Source organism: Elaeis guineensis, chromosome 13 (genome assembly GCF_000442705.2).
Source record: "Elaeis guineensis isolate ETL-2024a chromosome 13, EG11, whole genome shotgun sequence".
In the NCBI taxonomy this organism is placed as follows: Eukaryota; Viridiplantae; Streptophyta; class Magnoliopsida; order Arecales; family Arecaceae; genus Elaeis; species Elaeis guineensis.
The window spans coordinates 47,073,667-47,081,257 of record NC_026005.2 but is presented as its reverse complement, the minus strand read 5'-3'; the positions used below and the strand labels follow the sequence as shown (position 1 = coordinate 47,081,257).

The 7,591-nt window shown below is 35.3% G+C and overlaps 1 pseudogene; it reads left to right on the top strand.

Annotated features, from left to right (window-relative positions):
* Positions 1-119: 119 nt before the first annotated feature.
* On the top strand, positions 120-6,118 carry LOC105056211 (fructose-bisphosphate aldolase 1, cytoplasmic-like; annotated as a pseudogene).
* The last annotated feature ends 1,473 nt before the right edge of the window (positions 6,119-7,591 follow it).

Genomic DNA, 7,591 nt, shown 5'->3' with positions numbered 1-7,591 from the left:
TTTCCTATGTCGACTCCATAGGGGAGATTGGTCCATGCGTATGGGCTAGAGCAGTCTATGAGCATCTGAAGCAATTCATCCTAGGGAATGATAAAAATATAAAGAGAAGGGAGCAAGATATGAAGGAGAGCATCCATTACATTAATGGATGCATTATAATTTGATGGTAAGAGAGATTTTAAGTTATTTATTTATCTACTTATTTTATGAGATTTACCATTTCAAATTTGTATAAGTATTGTTTATTATGTCGCCTACTAATTGCTTGCTTTTCTTTCAAATTTTGATTTTTTGGGAGAATAGGTATAATCCAATTGAATACCTATAGTTTGCCCTTTAGAATCTTGAATGGAGAGAAACCCCATTTCAAGAAATAGGCCCATAGTGTAGTGGTTTTGAAGAGTCTGAAAGAAGATGTATAATTACTTTTGATATTTGGTATTCTTTATTTCTTTTATAAAATTGGGAGACTAATGGTTTTGTCTTTATTTTTATACTGGAGACTCACTACGAACAATATAGGATAAGGTGTTGCTCATTGAGGTGGGATTTAACTACCAGATGGAGATGATGTTGGTAGAATGAGTTGGCAACTAGAAAGAATAGATTGAGACTGCATGGAGCACTAGCACCATATTGATCTCTCATTTTAATTATTTTTTAAAAATCTATGTCTAATTCATCTATTTCTTATCTATTTTTTCTCAATTGTAGCTTCTATATAAATACTGGTGCATCTCTATAGAGGCCAAGCGAAGGAGGGCTCAAGAGGATGTTGAGAAGATGGAACTCAAGAGGATTATCGCCGACCAGTAAAGGTTGATTATCAAGCTACAGGTGGTATTGAGGAGCAATGAGGAGAGAAGTTTGGGAGGGCAATCATGAGGCAGAGGCAGATGTACCATCTATTGAGTTTATGAGTATCGGTAGCCAACCATATCCTAGGAGCATGCAGACCCATGGTATAATGAGAGGTGGGTTATACGGTGGATACTTAAGGGCTTTCATTTCTTATGCAGTGCCTTCATCCTACTACCTTCAAGTATCCCAGCTCTCATAAGAAAGCCCAACAAGAAAAAACCATGTAGAAGGGATGATGCACCGGTAAATAGAGTTGTAAGTTACTCAAATATTTATATTGTATTTGCATCTAACATGCTCATGCGACATACAGGAGTTTTTGTAAACCAACCGTGACTTCTCTGGCTTGTAGTTTCTGGATGATGGGGAATGTAGGCATGTCTTAGACTTTCTAGAATAAAAAATCGCATAGGTATGTCCTAGACTTTCTAGGACAAAAAAATCGATCAATTAGTCATTGAAATTTTAGTTTATTTGGATGTCTTTAATTTTGGCACTAATTTCCGCACCTAGATCTTTGGTTTGGAATGATGGTATCGATATCACCAATAGGCTATAGTTTCATGACATCCTATTTGACAATATAATTGATGATGATGTAAATATTTCATACTAATTAGTCAAAAATAAAGGTATATACAAGTCAATTCCCCTTTTTTGCAATGGCATTGTGCATTGATTGATTTATCAATGCATTTGGACTCATGCTTTCTGTTACGACCTTTTTTATGGTAATTATTTTACATTTTTCATACAATGTCATGCTTTGGTCGAGTTATGTCTCTGATAATGTATGTTCCATTTTTTTTCTTTTAGAGAATGCTACTGGGCATGTGGAAAGTTTGTGATAAAGTAATGCAAGATTTCATATCACATTCATTGGCTGAAGTCAAACAAATGTTTGTGCCCATATACTCGTAGCATACCAACACCTGCTTATCATGGATCTAGATGGCACACATTTCAAACACTACACATTCATGATTGGTGGAGAGTATAGAGTTGTTGGAAGATTTGTGAGTAATGAATCATATTTATAGAATGTTGTGTATACTAATACAGTATTAATCATACATCTATCAATCATGAGGATTCACTAATATATGCTCTTGTTTCAACATCCTTAAGTCATCGTGTTCCAACTTATTAGTTTATATTTTAAAACTTGCGATATTTTACTTTTAATTCCTATTAGTTCAGATTTAAATCCTCACATCCTATTACATTATCTATTTTTCATTTACTTACAATGTATCATCCATTAAAGCTATATATATCAAAATGTTGCTTTGCTCCATTTTTATAATAGGTGAAGAAGCACATAATTGCTGATATAATTGAAACCATTTTTAGTACACATGCTACAAGAAAAACTAATATAATATTTTCACATTTCAAAGAAACATAGAAAAAAGGATAAAGTCACATTATATTTCTTTTCTTAGGTAAATGGATCTTACTTTGTATAATTTATCTTTATAAATTGGTTATTCATGCTATCTTTTCTACTAATTCTTTATATTTTATATATGAATTTCTATTTGTGGGAAGGAAACAAAGTTGTGATAAAGAATGCCAAAATATCCTATCTTGATGTTGTACTAAGAACTCTTGTAAGCAAAAGCCTAAATAAAATTTTTGGAGAGATTGCATTTAGATCACTTTTTTGGAAGATACATGTTAAAACAACAAAAATGCATAATGAGCCTTTCATAAGGCCTAATGGACAATATAGAATACTTAAAGATACCGATAGAGCTTGCATTGCATGGCCTTTGACTTTTTTTGATAAATATATTAATAAAATATATTTTATAAATTATTATTTGTTTTTATATACAAATCTATCTAATAATGATTTAAATATTTGATTTATTTTTCTTTTGCTGTTCATGTTTGCCTAAGCATTGGATGAAATTTACTTTAGATTTCACTTTTCCTTTTCGATATTTCTGTATATAGCTTTTAATGAATTGTAACAAGGCCATTTTTGTGGGGTATTAGTACTTCAAGTTTTAGAATATAACTTACATTTTGAATTTGGATTTGTTAGATATTATTAGTGTATTTTTAAAAAGTAGTATTAAGATAAACATTATTTTATGTGGATGGTGTTAGCTAAATTTTCTATTCATAATTCTAATCCCATGGTGGGTCATTGTATAATATATTAATGAGTATAATAAATTTTTCAACTAGGATTTCAACAAGTTGAATAAATGATGGTATTTTTATCAAAAATAATTATACTATAAAGTTATTACCAGCATTTAAAATTTGTGAAGATGACATTTAGTATTTTGATTTCTTTTACCAGTATTTGAAAATGCCACAAAATTCTTGTCACCAACATAAAAAGGTGTCGGTAAATGTAGACATTGCGTAAAATGGTTTTGGCTTAGGGGAGCAATTTTTGATCTGCCCCATCAATCCAACCTAAAAATGATTTGCTTTAGGCAAGTTTGAGTTTTACGTAAATAGATTTGGGTTATATATAGGCTAATCTACCTAGACCTATTTATTAAATAGGTTGGTTCATGTTTATGACTCATTTAGCCCATTTTCATTTGTTTAATGATTGAATTTGGTAATGATCTAACCCATTTAACTCGTTTAAGATATGTTTGACTTATTTAAAACCTACTTAATCTATTTATATGCCATTTATCCCAACCTACTTAATATGTTTAACCTCTTTAAGTTCATTTAATCCATTAAAAACCTGCTTAATATGTTAAACCCCTTTAAGCTAATTAGACCCGGTTAGTAAACAAGTTACACAAATCAGGTTGGATTATTTACTTAATAAACATATTAGGTTTATATCTAAATTTTTAATATATTTAATAAATAAATGAGATTTGGGTTGATAATTTTTTAATCTAATCTGTATTTTACCCAACTTGTATCCCCCGCGACCCGTCTGGATTGCCAACTCTTGTTTTACTAGCATTAAAAAATGCTACCAAATATCTTTTAGCAATATTTTGAAATATTGTTAGTTTTAGCATTTTTTTCTTCTTAGTTATAGAGGCCAAGTGCACTATAAAAAAATAGGGCATCCGTCATCTTTTTAAAAATCCATCGATATGGTACGAGAGGCATTACATCCTAACCTACACTAGAAGCATAAAGAAACGTTAAAGAGTAAATTATAAGAAAAAAAATTAATTTTTTTTTTTATATTTATATCGAGTAACTTATAAAATCTATATTTACATTCATATAAATTAATAGTGATAATCAAATTATTTATATAATATAAAAAGATAAAAATATCTCAAAGATCTCTATTTTTCTTAATGATGCTCACTTATTAAATTCTTTCGAGGAGACCCTCGACCAAAAGACAGCTGACGGAAAATTATTTATTAAAGTCCTCAAGCAAGATGGGGTCCTCCTTGGCATCAAGGCGGACAAAGGTACCGTTGAGCTCGCTCGTTCCAATGGAGAGACCACGACACAATGCCATGACGATCTTGGCAAGCGCTATGCCAAGTACTATGAAGCAGGGGCTCGTTTTGCCAAGTGGCGTGCTGTCCTGCAGATTGGCCCAACCGAGCCATCCCAGCTTGCGATCACCGAGAATGCTACGTGTTGGCTCGCTATGCCATCATCCGCAAGGAGAACGGCCTTGTTCCAATTGTGGAGCTGAGATCCTTGTTGATGGCCCTCATGATATCAAGAGGTGTGCTGAGGTGACAGAGTGGGTGCTTGCTGCTTGTTACAAGGCATTGAATGATCACCATGTTCTCTCGGAAGGAAGTCTCCTGAAGCCAAGCATGGTGACCCTTAGGTCGGCCTTGAAGAAGGTTGCTCCAGAGGTGGTGGCTGATACACCGTGCATACTCTCCTAAGAACTATACCGGCAGCTGTTTTGGTCATCGTTTTTCGATGGTCAAAATGAGAAGGAGGTGATTTTGAACCTTTTTGATACAGTTAACCAATCTCTGACCATATAGCAAAATCAGAAAGAATCATCTGAAAATCACATCGACCAAATCAATTTCTGAATTAAGTTGGTAAAATACCGATCTGGTTTAACTCTTAAATCGATTTTATGCTTATCTGAATTGATTTAATTTAATCCTTAATTGAGTATTGTGATCAGCTCAATTTTTGCCCGATCTGCCATAAGAAATATTGGTACATGATCAATTTGACCTTGAATAAAAATAGTTAGTTACTCTATGGCTTCATTACAGTTGTCGTCCAACTTTACAACAATTGTCTTCCAGTTCTACCATAACTAATCACCGTATGGGCAAACAGTCTATAATTTTCATATAGCTGAATATTCTGTTATAACAAGCAAACGGCCTAGCAAATCCTCCTATGACCTAAGCGAATCTTCTCTATATAAAAAGAGGAAGGATACTCTTCACAAAGTAAGCCATAATTCAAAAAGCTCAAACTCTGCTGAACTCCTTCCTCCATTAAAAGAAACAAAAAACTTTTATTCTTTTCATCCATAATTTCTCTTCTTATTTTCTATTTTTTTTATTTTTACTATCTATTTTCAAAGTTCTGACAAACTTAAGCATAAAGAAATCCTAAATCGGTAAGTATCCCACCGACTCTAAGATTTTTTTTTACAGATCCATTCCTGATCTATATCGATCCGACTCTTAGCAACTTTTCAGCTCGGTTCAAGACTGAGCTCATCTTCTTTCCTCCGGAATCTTGCAACAACAAATCTAAGTACGATGGAGCAGCTTAAGGGGAAGAAACCATTTGCCATGCATTGCTGCAGAGCACTCTCAATACACGGGCTGGAAAAGAGGAGAACGTTAAGAAGGCGGGGGCTGCTTTCCTGTATAGGTGCAAGGCGAATTCAGAGGCCACACTAGGGGCATACAAGGGAGATGCCGCTACGAGAGAGGGTGTGTCAGAGAGCCTCCATGTCAAGGACTACAAGTACTGATTTTGGTTCCTCAAGGTTTCTGGCTTCTCATCACCTTCCAGGGAAAGCAGCACGTCCACAAAGTCGGCATTGTCCTGTTGGCTGGCCTCCGGCCTTCTTGTGCTCCTTTATGATGCCACTCACCAGCTTTTGGACACATGGCACGAGGGCGGCGCATCGCCGCTTGATGCGGGGAGAGTCTAAAGGTGGGCGAGCCTGGGAACGCCTCGGACCAGTTGAAGGCCCCCAGGATGTCGGCCCCCTCATCTCTGTCTCCTCCAACGAAGACGTCGAGAATATGATGGACGAGTACGACGGCCTCCTTCCTAGCGCCGCTGCCTCAAGGACCCCGCCTCGCCTCTTCCTCTTCACCCCCTCCGACCCCTCCTCCAGCCCGCTTCCGCTGGCGACCACTGGTTCGTTGACGCCCTCAACGGCGGTGGCGGCGACGCCCTTGAGTGCGGCCATTCCGAGGCCTCCTCCTTCATCTCCGAAGTCCTGGACTACCTGTTCGGCTTGGTGACCGACTCGAACGAGCCGACTCGCAAATACAAAACCCGGATGGCCCACGAGAATGCCTTGGGCCCGTTTTTTGTCCTCTATTTTTGAATTATTTTGATCATTTTAAAAATTTATAATAATATAATAATAAGATTCAAATTAATATTAACAGACCGTCTAGTGATTTGGATTAGATTATAAAATTAATTAAAATATTAAAAATATAATAATAAATTTTAAAAATTATTAGATGCATCTATAATTTGGATCTATTTTTAGATAGATTTTTATAATTGAATCAAGATTAAATAATAACTATAGGATGGTGCTTTGGAACTAAATAATAATGAGAGGCACTTGTCTCAAGAATGAAAAGTAGATCAAGTGCTCAGTTATCATGAAATAAGACAAGCGCAGAGGCGGCTTATTGGAGTAAAATATTAGATCAGACTACATACATCATGTTCTCACCCGAAACATAAACATCGGCTAAAATGATGCCATGTGGTCAGGCTTGAGGAAGGCCGAAAGATGTTAAAGGATAGATCAGGAAAGGATTGTGTAGACTGAACAAGTTACAATATAGTGCCACATAAGATGGGCTGTGTGGTATTTAATAGGACCCAATCAAGCCGACCTATGTGATTACTTAAGAAACAGGCTAAGTCCACAAGATGAATTAAGTATAGGCTAATTGTGCATATAGCCTACCCAAGAGGCTAAGTTATGTTTTAAATGCCAATCGTGTTCTATGCAATTTGCATTGCTAAGTCATCGGATTGATACAAAATGAAGAAAAGAGCAAAATATCAGTTAATTACTGAAGAACTAAGATATGAAAAGTAGAGACAAACAATTAGAACTATGGCAATTATCAGAAAAAAGGTGGATGAAGTGATAGTAACCAAAAATGGTACGTATTAATTATATAATAGAAAGTTATATAACAAGCAAAAAGTTGGATTCACAGATACTAAATTGTAATTCTATGAATTGGTTTTTTGTCAAGCAATGACCTGTATTTTGCTTTTTTATCTTTCAATTATCTTCAATTTTATTTATTTATCCCTTAGTTTGTAGTTTTTAGCTCTAATAGCATAGCACTGTACTTTCTGCTCCTTGAGAAGGTGGCACCCAATAGCAAATGTCCTGCAAGTCAAGGCAACAAAATCCGAACCCATCACTATCTATCCTTTCCTGTTTCCGGTAGGCGGTAGCACTCTGAAACATATATCCAGCCCACCCATCAATTGTTTGCGCGTTTGCCACCGACAAGAATAGAACTGAGCAAATTAAAATTCAATTACTCATTACTAATGCCAAGTT